At 35.1% G+C, this 14792-nt stretch overlaps 1 protein-coding gene and 1 long non-coding RNA gene across 8 annotated transcripts in view; one reads left to right on the top strand and one right to left on the bottom strand.

The window, feature by feature from the left end:
* The window catches only part of UBR3 (ubiquitin protein ligase E3 component n-recognin 3), a 239123-nt gene that overhangs the window by 171532 nt on the left and 52799 nt on the right, over positions 1–14792 (top strand). The window lies entirely within an intron of this gene.
* The window catches only part of LOC106004977, a 132635-nt gene that overhangs the window by 83619 nt on the left and 34224 nt on the right, over positions 1–14792 (bottom strand). The gene's annotated exons all lie outside the window — the stretch shown is intronic.

Below are 14792 nucleotides of genomic sequence, written 5' to 3'. Positions count from 1 at the left end.
TGGGGGAGAGGGGCTAAGGAAGAAGCAGACTCCCTGCTGAGCAGGGAATCTGATGTGGTACTCCATCCCAGGATCCTGGGATCATGATCTGTGCTGAAGGCAGATGCTTAACTGGCTGAGCCACCCAGGCAACCTCTTAGCAACTTTCCAATACACAGCACAGTATTATTAACTGTAGTCATCCTGCTGTATATTATGTCTCTATGACTTATTTATTTTAAACTGGAAGTTGGTACCATTTGACTACTTTCACCTATTTTGTTTACTCACCATCTACCATCTCTGACAACCACCAATTTGTTCTTTTTATCTATGAGTTAATTTTTTAAAAAAAGATTCCACATGTAAGTGAAATCATATGGTATTCGTTTTTCTTTGGCTGACTTATTTCACTTAGCGTAATGTCCTCAAGGTCCATCCTTATTGTCAAAAATGTCAGGGTTTCCTTCTTTTTTTATGGCTGAATAATATTGGTGTGTGTGTGTGTGTGTGTGTGTGTGTGTGTTTGATGTTTTCTTTATCCACTCATACACTGATGGACACTTAGATTGTTTCCTTGTGTTGGTGACTGTAAATAATGCTGTAGTGAACTTGGAGGTGCATATGTTTTTTTGAGTTACTGTTTCTATTTCCTTTGGATAAATACCCAGAAGTGGAATTGCTAGATCATATGGTAGTCATATTTAATTTTTTGAGGAACCTCCATACTGTTTACTATAATGGCTATACCAGTTTACGTTCCTACCAACAATGCACAAAGGTTCCTTTTCTCTACATTCTTATCAATACTTGGTATTTTTTTTTTATAATAGCCATGTTAACAGTTGTGAAGTGATATCTCAGTTTGGTTTTAACTTGCATTTCCTGATGATTAGTGATGTTGAACATCTTTTTCAGTACCTCTTGGTACTGAAAAGGTATTTTCAATACCAAAGAGGTATTTCAGTACCTCTTTGTATGTCTTCTTTGGGAAAATGTCTGTTTATATCCTCTGCTAATTTTTTAATTGGCTTTTTTTTTTTTTTTTTTTTTTGCTATTGAGTTGTATTTCTTATGTATTTTGGATAGTAACCTCTTATCAGGTTTATGATTCTTCTAATACTTCTGTGATGTCAGTTTTTATATTTAGATCTCTATTTGGAATTTGCCATGATATCTGATATAAGGAACAGATCCAGTTTTATTTTTGTCCATATAGCTAACAGATGTCCTATTGCTTTGCCCTCCATACAATAGTAAAATAAAACAGAACTATCAAAAAAAAAAAAAAGAAAGAAAAGAAAGGTGAGAAAGCACTTTGTTTATTGATATGAAAAGATCTCCATCAAGATACAATGTTAGGAGGAAAATCCAGGAGAAAAAAATGTGAAAAATGTGAGAGAAAAATGTGTGCATTATGCCACCATTTGTGTAATCAAGTAGGGCTGATAAAATGCATTTGCATTTATTTGTTAAAATAAACCAGACCCACACATGTCTGGATATTGGAATTAAAGCATAGATGGCACTGAGGAACAGTGAAGGAAGCCTAGTCTTTATAGTAAACAGTGCAGGGTTAATTGGAAATTTATACGAGAAGTAATAATATTGACCCCTATCTCATACAGAACTACTCACCTTTTGCCAGTTGTTTCAGAAATGTCTTAGAAATACAAATGCAGTACAAAGATTGTGAAGATTGTGAAGATTGTGCTTGCGTTTAGAGTGTCCTATCTCTTTAATTTTCTTTAATCTGAAATTCTTCCCAACCTTTTTTTTGTATTCCATGACATTGATTTTTTTTTTAAGGAACTCAGGCCAATTATTTTGTGGAATCCCTCAATTTATTTTTGTTCAGTAGTTCCTTGTGGTTAAATTCAGATGATAATCTTTGGCAGAAATATTAAAAGTAATATATTCTTCTTGGTATATCATATTAGGAGGTACATGCTATTGATTTGTGTTGTTATTGATGATAATGACTCTGATCACTTGGTTAATGTATTATCTGCCAGGCTTTTCAACTGTAAATTTATTATTTTATCCTTTATAATCAGTAATTATAGTTGTTTTCTGGGGAGATACTTTGAGGCTATGAATATGTCCTGCTACTTCTCAAAAAAAATGTTGTGTCTGTGTTTTGTGTTTATAGACAAAATTAGCAAGCTATGAGTATTTTGCATGCTATGGCTAAGGAAAGTTAAATTTGTTGACATTAGCTAGTAATTTTCTTTCCTAGCTAGACTTTCTGAACAATTTCTGGAAAATCTTGTTGACCCTCCCTCCCCACCCCCCATACTCAAAGGCAGGGATGGTGTACTAGTAAAATATTAGAAGACCTAATTCTCTGAGTCTAAAGATGTTCAGCAAACAAAAATTTTCCTAAGTGTAGTATTGATGAAGTAAAGGTTTTAAACACGAGACATAGGTATGATGCTTTCAATAATACTGTTTGTCAGATGTGTTCCTATCAACCCCTAAGATTTAATACCCACTAGGTTAGTAGCAAATGTATGAACACTTAACCAGTGATTATTTCATACTAGGTAATTTTGTGCTTTGCATATGTAATCTCATTTAATCATCACTGTAACTGTATACATGAGGTACCATTGTTATCCCAAATTTTACATATGAAGAACGTGAGGCTTAAGAAATAATTGGGGTGTGTGGGTGGCTCAGTCAGTTAAGCATCCAACTCTTGATCTCAGCTCAGCTCAGGTCTTGATCTCAGGGTTGTGAGTTCAGGCTCCATGTTGGGCTCCATGGTGGGTATGAAGTCTACTTAAAAAAAAAAAGAAAAAATTTAAAAAAAAAAGAAAAAAAGAAAAATGAATTAACCTGGTTTTTAGGGGACACAGCTATTAAGAAATAGGGGTGGCATTTGAATTCATATCTTTCTGATTCAAGAGCCTAGATATTTTTTTGTTATTGTTTTAAAAAAAGATTTTATTTATTTATTTGACAGAGAGAAAGACAGTGAGAGAGGGAACACAAGCCAGGAGAGAGGGAGAGGGAGAGGGAGAAGCAGGCTTCCCTCTGAGCAGGGATCCTGATGCAGGGCTTGATCCCAGGACCGAGCCGAAGGCAGATGCTTAACAACTGAGACACCCAGGTGCCCCTCAAGAGCCTAAGTCTAACTATTACTCTGTTTCCTTTCTTAGTAATAAGAGATCTGAACAATTTCTGGAAAATCTTGTTGACCCTCCCTCCCCACCCCCGTATTTGTTCTCAATTTTATGGTTCATTAATTCACTAACTTATAATATTATAGTTGATATCTGTGTTTCCTACCTATATATTAGATTTTAGAAGATTGAAGTATCTTTTTCTATTTTCTTACTTTTAATACTTTCTGAATATAAAATTCTATGTCTAATATTAGGGGTTTCTCATATATACCTTTTTAAAAATCTTCTTGAAAGTTATTTATCTTTATTTCATTATAATGATAATGACTTTGGTTTAAAAAAAATGGAAACTCAAGCCTATTAAATCTAACACACCCTTTTCATCTTATCATTCATAGAGCTAATAGAAGTATACAGTTTTTATAAGCTGGATTTTGAAGATTATTTAAAAACTTTAAGAAATAGAAACAATTATGTATTTAAAATTTTTTTTGTATTTTAAAATATTAAACATTAAAAGAATAGTTATCACAATGATGGTATTAAACCCTATAGTCAAAATTTTTGTTTCTTTTTTCTATATTGATTCATTCTGATTATGTGCATGCTATGTGTCAGGAAAGATCCATTTTTGTCCTCAGAATGGTTGTTTTTGTCTTTGTAGCTAACAAGCTACAGGTTATTATTATTTTTGTAAATTTATTTCCTGATTATAAAAATTATATTGTATAATGTTTAGAATGTACAAAAATGGTGAGGGGAAAAAATGAAAGAACCTACAAGATTGATTGATTTTATTGGTTTATAATTATTTTTTAAATTAACATAGAACATATTGTTTCAGGGGTACAGGTCTGTGATTCATTTGTCTTGTATAATAAATACCCAGTGCACATTACAACACATATCCTCCCCAATGTCCATCATGCAGTTACCCCATCCCCCCATGCCCCTCCCTTCCAGCAACACTCAGTTTGTTTCCTAAGATTAGGAATCTCTTATGCTTTTGTCTCCCTCTCTTGTTTCATTTTTTTCCCCTCTCTTCCCTATGCTCCTCTGCCTTGTTTCTTAAATTCCGTATAAGAGTGAGATCATATAATTGTTTTTCTCTGATTAACTTAGTTCGCTTAGTGTGATGCTATCTAGTTCCATTCATGTCGTTGCAAGTGGCAAGGCATTTTTTTCGATAGCTGTGTAATATTCCATTGTATATATACACACTGCATCTTTATCCATTCATTTGTTGATGGACTTCTGGCCTTTTTCCATAGTTTGGCTATTGTGGTCATTGCTGCTATAAATATTGGGGTGCAGGTGCCCCTTCAGATCTCTACATTTATATCTGTGGGATAAATCCCCAGTAGAACAGTTACTGGGTCATAGGGAAGTTCTATTTTCAACTTCTTGAGGAACCTCCATACTGTTTTCCAGAGTGGCTGCACAAGTTTGAATTCCTACTAGTATTGTAAGAGTGTTCCCCTTTCTCCATATCCTCACCAACATTTGTTGTTTCTTGACTTGTTAATTTTAGCCATTCTGACTGGTGTGAGGTGGTGTCTCATTGTGGCTTTGATTTGCATTTCTGTGATGCTGAGTGATGAGCACTTTTTCATGTGTCTCTTGGCCTTTGGATGTCTTTTTTGTGGAAATGCCTATTCATGTCTTCTACCCATTTCTTGATTGGATTATTCGTTCTTTGGGTGTTTAGTTTGATAAGTTCTTTAGAGATTCTGGATACTAGCCCCTTATCTGATATGTCATTTGCAAATATCTTCTCTCATTCTATTGGTTGTCTTTTGGTTTTGTTGACTTTTTCCTTTTTTAAAAAAAAATCTTGATGAATTCCCAATAGTTCATTTTTGCCTTTGTTTCCCTTGCCTTTGGAGACATGTCTAGCAAGAAGTTGCTGTGGCCAAGGTCAGAGAGGTTGTTGCCTAAGTTCTCCTCAAGGATTTTGATGGATTCCTGTCTCACATTTAGGTCTTTCATCTGTTTTAAGTTTATTTTTGTATATGGTGTAAGGAAATGGTCCAGTTTTATTCTTCTGCATATGGCTGTCCAGTTTTCCCAGCACCATTTATTGAAGAGACTGTCTTTTCTTCATTGGATATTTTTTCCTGCTTTGTCAAAAATTAGTTGACCGTAGAGTTGAGGATCCATTTCTGGGTTCTCTGTTCTGCCATTGATCTATGTGTCTATTTTTGTGTCAGTAACATACTGTCTTGACGTTTACAGCTTTGTAATACAGCTTGAAGTCCAGAATTATGATGCCACCAGCTTTGGTTTCCTTTTCAACATTCCTTTGGCAATTCAGGGTCTTTTCTGGTTTCATAGAAATTTTAGGATTATTTATCCCATTTCTGTAAGAAAAGTTGACAGTATTTTGATAGGGATTGCATTGAATGTGTAGATTACTCTAGGTAATATAGACAATTTAACAATATTTGTTCTTCCAATCCATGAGCATGGAATGTTTATCCATTTCTTTGTGTCTTCCTCCATTTCTTTCATGAATATTCTATAGTTTCTGAGTACAGATTCTTTGCCTCATTGGTTAGGTTTTTTTCTTAGGTATCTTAGTTTTGGGTGCAATTGTAAATGGGATTGACTCCTTAATTTCTTTGTCTTCTATCTCATTGTTGATGTATAGAAATGCAAGTGATTTCTGTGCATTGATTTTATATCATTCTACTTTACTGAATTCCTATGAGTTCTAGCAATTTTGGGGTGGAGTCTTTTGGGTTTACCATGTAGAGTATCATGTCATCTGTAAAGAATGAGAGTTTGTTTTTTTTTTTTTTTTTCTTTGCTGATTCAGATGCCTTTTACTTCTTTTTGTTGTCTGATTGCTGAGGCTAGGACTTCTAGTCCTATGTTGAATAGCAGTAGTGAGAGTGGACATCCCTGCTGTGTTCCTGACTTTAGGGGAAACGCTCTCAGTTTTTCCCCATTGAGGAATAATACTTGCTGTGGGTTTGTCATAGATGGCTTTTATGATATTGAAGTATGTACCTTCTATCCCTACACTGTGAAAAGTTTTAATTAGGAGGGATGCTGTGCTTTGTTAAGTACTTTTTCTGCAACCATTGAGAGGATCATATGGTTCTTGTCCTTTCTTTTATTTATGTAGTGTATCACATTGATGATTTGTGGATGTTGAACCACCTTGCAGCCCAGGAGTAAATCCACTTGGTTGTGGTGAATAATCTTTTTAATGTACTGTTGGATCCTGTTGGCTAGTATTTTGGTGAAAATTTTGCATCCATGTTCATTAGGAATATTGGTCTATAATTCTCCTTTTTGATGAGGTCTTTGTCTGGCTTTGGGATCAAGGTAATCTTTGCCTCATAAAAAGACTTCAGAAGTTTTCCTTCCATTTCTATTTTTTTGAAACAGTTTCAGAAGAATAGGTATTAATTCCTCTTTAACTGTTTGGTAGAGGGGCGCCTGTGTGGCTCGGTGGGCTGGGCCTCTGCCTTCGGCTCAGGTCGTGATCTCAGGGTCCTGGGATCAAGCCCCATGTTGGGTTCTCTGCTCAGTGGGGAGCCTGCTTCCCTCTCTCTCTGCTTGCCTCTCTGCCTAGTTGTGAACTCTCTCTCTCTCTGTCGAGTGAATAAATAAAATCTTTAAAAATAAAAAAAAATAAAAAAGAATAAATGTTTGGTAGAATTCCCCTGGAAAACCATCTGGCTCTGGGCTCTTGTTTGCTGGGAAATTTTTAATTACTGCTTCAATTCCCTTGCTGGTTATATGTTTTCTGTTTCTTCCTGGTTCAGTTTTGATAGTTTATATGTCTCTAGGAATGCATCCATTTCTTCCAGATTGACTAATTTGTTGGCATATAAGAACATAATGTGTTGGCATGTAAGAACATATTATGTTCTTGTAATTGTTTGTATTTCCTCAGTTTTGCTTGTGATCTCTCCTTTTTCATTGATGATTTTGTTTACTTGGGTCCTTTTCTTTTTGGTAAGTCTGGCCAGGGGTGTATCAGTCTTATTAATTCTTTCAAAAAACCAGCTCCTAGTTTGTTGATCTGTTCTACTATTCTTTTGGTTTCTGTTTCACTGATTTCTGCTCTAATCTTTATTAGTTCTCTTCTCCTGCTCTGTTTAGGCTTTATTTACCGTTCTTTCTCCAGCTCCTTTAGGTGTAGTGTTAGGTTGTGTATTTGAAACCTTTCTTGTTTCTTGAGAAAGGTTTGTATTGCTATCTACTTCCCTTAGGGCCACCTTTGCTGCATCCCAAAAGTTTTGAATAGTTGTGTTTTCATTTTCATTTGTTTCCATGTATTTTTGAAATTCTTCTTTAATTTCCTGGTTGACCCATTCATTCTTTAGTAGAATTCTCTTTAGTCTCCATGTATTCGAGTTCTTTCCAATTTCCTCTTGTGATTTGTTCAAGTGTCAAAGCACTGTGGTCTGAAAATATGCAGGGAATGATCCTAATCTTTTGGTACGAGTAGACACCTGATTTGTGACCCAGGATGTGATCTATTCTGGTGAATTTCCATGTGTAGTTGAGAAGAATGTGTATTCTGTTGCTTTGGGATGGAATGTTCTGAATATATTTGTGAAGCCCATCTGGTCCAGTGTGTCATTCAAAGCCCTTATTTCCTTATAAACCTTCCGCTTAGATGACCTGTCTGTTACAGTGAGGGGGATGTTAAAGTCCCCTACTATTATTGTATTATTATCAATGTGTTTCTTTTATTTTGTTATTAATTGGCTTGTGTAATTGGCTGCTCCCATGTTAGGAGCATAAATATTTACAATTGTTAATCTTTTTTGAATAGACCATTTAATTATGATATACTGACCTTCCTCATCTCTTATTATAGTCTTTGGTTTAAAATCTAATTTGTCTGGTATAAGGATTGCAACCCCAGCTTTCTTTTGATGTCTATTAGTATGTTAAATGGTTTTTCACCCTCTCACTTTAAAGCTGGAGGTGTCTTCAGGTCTAAAACGAGTCTCTTGGAGACAGAATAGCGATGGGTCTTGCTTTTTTATCCAATCTGATAGCCTGTATATTTTGATTGGGGCATTTAGCCCATTTACATTCAGGGTAGCTATTGAAAGATATGAATTTAGTGCCATTGTATTGCCTGTGGGGAGTGGGGTAGGGGGATTGTTACTGTATGTTGTCACTGTTCCTTTCTGGTCTTTGTTACTTTTGGGATCTTTCTTTGCTTAGAGAACCTCTTTCAATAGTTCTTGTAGGGCTGGTTTGGTGATCACAAATTCTTTTAGTTTCTGTTTGTCCTGGAAGCTTTTTATCACTCCTTCTATTTTGAATGACATCCTGGGTGGATAAAAGTATTGTTGGCTGCATATTTTTCTCGTTGAATATATCATGTCAGTTTTTTCTGGCCTGCCAGGTCTCTGTGGACAGGACTGCTGCCCGTTTAATGTTTATACCTCTGTCAGTTAAAAACTTCTTGTCCTGCACTGCTTTCAGAATTTTCTCTTTGTCTCTGAGATTTGTAAGTTTCACTATTATATGTTGGGATGTTGACATATTTATATTCATTTTGAGGGGGGTTCACTGTTCCTCCTGGATTTTGATGCCTTTTTCCTTCCCCAGAATAGTGAAGTTCTTTCTCTGTTACAATTTGCTCCAATCTGACTTCTGTCCCCCTCTGTTTTTCCTCTTCTTCTGGAATCCCAATTATTCTAATACTGCTTTGCTTTATGGTTTTACTTATCTCTCAAATTCTCCCCTTGTGATCCTGTAGTTGTTTATCTCTCTTTTTCTCAGCTTCTTCATTCTCCATCATTTGATTTTCTGTATCACTAAATCTCTTTTCTGCCTCATTTATCCTAGCAGTTAGAGCCTCCATTTTTTACTGCACCTCATTAATAGCCTTTTTGATTGTGACTTGGTTAGATTTTAGTCCTTTTATTTCTCCATAAAGGGATTCTCTAGTGTCTTCTATACTTATTTCAAGCCCAGCTATTTCTTTATATTTATTGTTCTGAACTCTAGTTCTGACATCGTACTAATGTCTGTATTGCTTAGGTCTCTGGCAGTCAGTACTGCCTCTTTTTCTCTCTTTTAAGTGAGTCTTTCCATCTTGTCATTCTGTCCAGAGAAGAATAGATGAACAAGAGAGAAAAATACTAAAATGGCAACAATGACCCCAGAGAAATACATGCTAAACAAATCAGAAGAAACCTGAAACTGGGTGGGGTGAGGGTGGGGAGTTGAATCAGACAGGTGAGCAGAATAAGGCAATACATTGGATTCTCTGTGAATTTTGGTCTGTTTTTTTTAGAAAACTAGATCCCCAAATTGTAAAGAAAAAGAAACTTATATATGTATAAAAATAAAATTAAATAAAATGAAAGGACAGAATGTAACTATAAAAATGGAAATTAAATGACAAGAAAAAACAAAAGAGAGAAAACACCACCAAAAGGAAGGGATATAAACAGACAGTTGAACAGAGCAGTACACTATTTCCTGGGTGTAGTTTGGTCAGTTTGTTAGAGGAAACTACAACTCAAAATTGTAAGGGAAGAAAAACTTATATATAGAAAAATAAAATTAAATACATTGAAAAGATAGAATGTAACCATAAGAATGAAAATTTAAAAAATAAAGAGACTTTAATAAGACAATAAAATCTCCAAAAAATAACAAAACAAAACAGAGTAAGAAAGAAAAAAAAAAGTGTATGATTAGGCAGGTGAATAGAACAGAGCCATACACTAGATTTGGGGTGTTTTTGGTCTGTTAGAAGAAATTGCATCCCAAAATTTTAAAGAAAGAAAAACATCTATATATAAAAATAAGATTAAATGCAGTGGTGGGATAGAATGTGACTGTAAAAATGAAAACTTAAAAAGATATTTTAAAAGGATATGATAAGGTTGAAAAAGGAAAGAAGAAATATTTTTTTTTTAAAAGAAAATAAAATTTGAAAAAAAGATTAAAGTTTAGAGACTAAAGAATCATGGGGCAAAGGCTGAGAGTTCTATGTGCTGTATTCCCCTTGTACTGTAGTTTTGCAGTTCTCATTGATGGGTAAACTTGGGGTTGTCTAGACGTCCTTGCTGATCTTTTGTTGCACTGGTTCTCACATATCTTTGCCCGGGGCAGAATTGTACCACCCTTGCCTGGGGACAGGCTAAGTAATCTGCTTTCTACTGCTCTATGTTGCTTTTGTTCCCTGAAAGCTTTTGGCACAGCTTTAGAGGATTAGAATGAAAATGGTGACCTCCAATCTCTGGCCCCAGCCTAAAGCTCTGGGCTCCACTCCTCAGTGGGCCCTCAGAGAAAAGCAGTCACTCCTGTCTTCCTGGTCTCTGGCTGCACTTGATGTTTACCCAGCCTATGACCGAGCATTTCTGTCTCAGTGCAAGACCCTGTTTGAAGTCTCCAAACTCAGCATGCTCCTGTGGTGCAATCCTGTGCTGCCTTTCCCAGGGTAGGAAGGTGGGGGGCGGTCTCCCTGGATCTGCTGCTTGTTGGGCCCCTGCACAAAGAGTAGTGGCATGACTGTGCTCCAGATCACAGTTTATGGCAATCCCCAACTGAGAGCCCACTCTTGGGCTCACTCTTTGCAGCCAGCTTCCCCACTCCAATACCTGGGAGGTCTGTTGCCCTCAGGCGCTCCCCCCCTGCCCTGCCCCCATCTTCCTGTGACTCCAAGGATCCTCAGGCCACACTGTCCCAGTGAGGGTTCCACCCAGCCTGCTTATCCACTAGAGTGACATCCCTCATTGGAGCAGACTTCTAGAAGTTCCAGTTTTGTGCTCCTCTGCTGTGTCACTTGTCAGTAGCTGGCTGATGGAGGCTCTCTCCTGCCATGGTCTAGCTTCCCATATGTTTACTCAGATTCACTTCTACACATGTCCTACCCTGAAGAAAGTGGTAACTTTTCTATAGTTGCAGCTATTCTTTTCTTTGATCTCTAGTTCAGTTTGCAGGTATTCAGAATGGTTTGATAGCTATCTAGCTGAATTTCTGGAACCAGATGAAATTAAGGTTTCCTAATCCTCCACTGTCTTAGACTCTCTCCCTGAAAGAATCAAAAATCTTGTAACCCACATGTTATATATAGTTTATTATAGTTTCGTGAATTCATGAACTATAAAAAGGAGACCAAATATGAGGGGGAGAAATCAGTCCTGTTTTCTAGGAATTCCTCTGACATTGTTAACATTTTGAGATACTTATTTCCAGTTTCTTTTTTTTCTGTATATATATTTTAAAATTTTAAATACTTTTTGAGTCATACTCTACCAGTTTTAGAACCTGCTTTTTAAAATTAACACATAACACCCAAATTCCCACATCATTAAACATTTGTAAACATACCTAATTTATGTATTCATTCCATTGTTAATTTTTAAAATTGTTTCTCCTTTTCTGAAATAATATCAGATGATATATTAAGCACTTCTTGACATGTCAGATGTAATCTCAGAACTCTAGAATAATGTGAAAGCATATAAATATTTTATGTAGTTAGTCATTTATTTGAGAAATATTCACTGTATGTCAGGCACTGTGTTACATAGCACAGCATTGCTTTTTGGAAAGATTGTACCTATATCAGCTTTCACTGGCAATGCAGAGATAGTTCTGTTTCTGTTACTCTTGAGTGTTATCACTTTAAAAACATATTTTGGGCTAGTTTGATAGATTAAAAAAATGGGATTCCAAAGTAATAGAAATTTTTTTAGTAAAACAAAAATAAAGTTAATTTTATATAAATATTTCATGTTTACCAGTTATTTGTGTACATTCTTTGTGAATTTTATGTTCAGAACATCTGCCCATTTTTCTGTTGGCATCTTATTTTTAAAAAACTATCTATTACTGAACAGATGAACATAGGAAAATAAAATAAGTTGAAAGTAGGAAGGGAAGCAAACCATATAAAATGCTAAACTCTAGGAAACAGAAGGTTATTGGAGGGGAGATCGGTGGGAGGAAGGAGTAACTGGGTGATGAGTGTTAAGGAGGGCACTTGATGTAATAATCACTGGGTATTGTATGCAAATAATGAATCACTAGACTCTACCTCTGAAGCTAGTAATACAGCATCTGTTAACTAAATTGTATTTAAATAAAGAATTAAAAAATTATCTTAGTGATTCTTTACAGCTTAAAGTAGTAAACCTTATTTTTTCATAGATGTTGAAACTTTTTTCCAAAATATGTTTGCCTTTTAATTTTATATTACTTTTCTTGACATATTAAGGTTTGAAAATTTCATTTAGCCAAACCAGTCAGGCCCTGTATTTCTTATTTTTTCTGGTTCCTTTCATACTTAGAATACCTATCTAGCCCATCTAAGTTCTGGTGTTTACCTTTAAAACCTGTATTACATTGTGTTTCCTGCCTTAGGGTTTGCAATACCTACTCATTTATTCTTTGTAGAATTTTCTTATGGGATGGTTTTTTAAAATGTTGGAATTTATTTTCATCAGTAATACGTGAAGATTTAAGATTTATTTTTAAATAACTAATTTTTTAGCAATTTCACATCCCATTTATTATATACTAAATTTTTGCATATTATGGTCCTGATGAGGGACTTTCCACTTTGTTTTTTTGACTTACAAGCCTATGTCTGTGATAGAACCATTCTGGTTTAGTTATTGGGAAGATATGTTATGTGTATGTCTCTGGTTAGATTAGGCTTCTCTCATTTCTTCCACCTCCAACCCCATCCCCTGCTTCCCAATTTTCCTTTACTGTTCTCATCTGCTTATTCTTCCAGATGATCTTTAGAACCATTTTCTAAGCCCTTACCTTCACTTGAGATTCTGATTAGAATTATTTTAAATTCGTAAATTAATTTTGGGAAAATAGTTATCTTTATAGAGACAGTTTCCCAACTAAGAACTTTCCCCATTTTTAAAAAAATAATTAAGCCCAACATGGGTCTTGAACTCATGACCCCAAGATCAACAGTTGCATGCTTTAAAACCAACTGATCCAGTCAGGGACCCCAGAACATTCCCCATTTTCAGAATTCTTTTTTGTATCATTGTAGTTTCGAAACTTTTCTTAAGTATACATTCTCAGTTTATTAAACATTTTTATTTATTAAATTTATTATTTATTAAATTTATTAAATATATTATATTTAATATAAAGATAGCTAAATTTAAAACAAGTGTATATGAATAGTTATAATGAGGATATAATGTGAACTATAGTTGTCCATGCATATGGAGATTTAGACTGATTTTAAATAATATTTGAAGATCAGTACAATAATAATAATAAGCAAACAAGACATAATAGCAAAATAATTAACCTCTAAATTTGAAAAGGATTGCTTCTATTACAAAAAAATTATTGACACATAATAAAATAAATGAGAATATAGACTTATGTTAGCCCTTTAAACTTTTCAGTTGCTTATAATATCCCTATTTTTAAGAAACTATATTTAATTTACTCATTTGGGGATATTTTTATTTTCTACACCTAAAATCTCTGTAATTTGTTAGTCTTTTAGGTCATGATGCCAGAAGTTCTTAAGCCTCTCTGATTTTTGTCCAGTAAAATTTATCTTTGCATAGAAGTGAGATTGGGTTAATTTAAATGGATCCATCAAGTTCATTTGAATTCTAAGTATGAGTCTTTTGTCAGCTGTTAGATTTGATACAGTAGTTTGATAATCCAAACTCATTTTTATTCTAAGTAGTTTTTTTTTTAAAAGATTTTATTTATTTATTTGACAGAGATCACAAGTAGGCAGAGAGAGAGGGGGAAGCAGGCTCCGTGCTGAGCAGAGAGCACGATGCGGGGCTCCATGCCAAGATCCTAGGAGCATGACCTGAGCTGAGGGCAGAGGCTTAACCCAATGAGCCACCCGGTTTCCCCTCTAAGTAGTTTTTAATGGACATGTTTCTTACCACTTTCTTTATCATCCATAGGTCTGCAAGGATTTTTCAGTGTTACTTTCCTCTTACTATTTGGGAACAGGTTTTATCCTCTTTGCATATTTCCTTTGGAGTCATTTTGTTCATTTCACTAAAGGAACTGTGGTAAAACCAGAGAAATACAAATACATGTAGGAATTATAAGCCCTAATTTTATTAAAGTTTGTGATTTTCTATGATGTTTCTTCCCTCAGTGCATTTTATTTCTCTCTTGATGCTCTGTAGTTTTAGCTAACTAGTTTTTGTCTCTTTTTCCACCTGTTTTTCCATCTAGCCATCCATTCATTTTTCATTTTTAAATTTATTCAGCTGGGTTTTTTTTTAATTTTGTAAATTTTATTTATTTATTTATTTTTTAAAGATTTTGTTTATTTATTTTATAGACAGAGATCAGAAGTAGGCGGAGAGGCAGGCAGAGAGAGAGGGGGAAGCAGGCTCCAAGCTGAGCAGAGAGCCTGATGCGGGGCTCGATCCCAGGACCCTGAGATCATGACCTGAGCCGAAGGCAGAGGCTTAAACCACTGAGCCACCCAGGCGCCCCTATTCAGCTGGTTTTTATAAATTGTTGTAATCAGGCATCAGGGAAATGACAGCAAACAAGATATAGTTTCTGTGAAAGGTTCCTTTTTTTCTTTTTTTTCCAGGGCACTTAATAGTGTAGAGGATGAATTGGGAGAACATAAAATTGTGACGATTGAATAGTGAGAAGGCAGTGGCTATAGAGATGACAAAGAAAATAAAGATAGTTGTTAGGACTTACTGATAAATACGG

This window comes from Mustela putorius, unplaced genomic scaffold (genome assembly GCF_011764305.1).
Source record: "Mustela putorius furo isolate JIRA1106 unplaced genomic scaffold, ASM1176430v1.1 tig00003869_pilon_pilon_pilon, whole genome shotgun sequence".
Lineage (NCBI taxonomy): Eukaryota > Metazoa > Chordata > Mammalia > Carnivora > Mustelidae > Mustela > Mustela putorius.
Note: the sequence above shows the minus strand (reverse complement) of the source record. Positions and strands in the feature narration are given on the sequence as shown.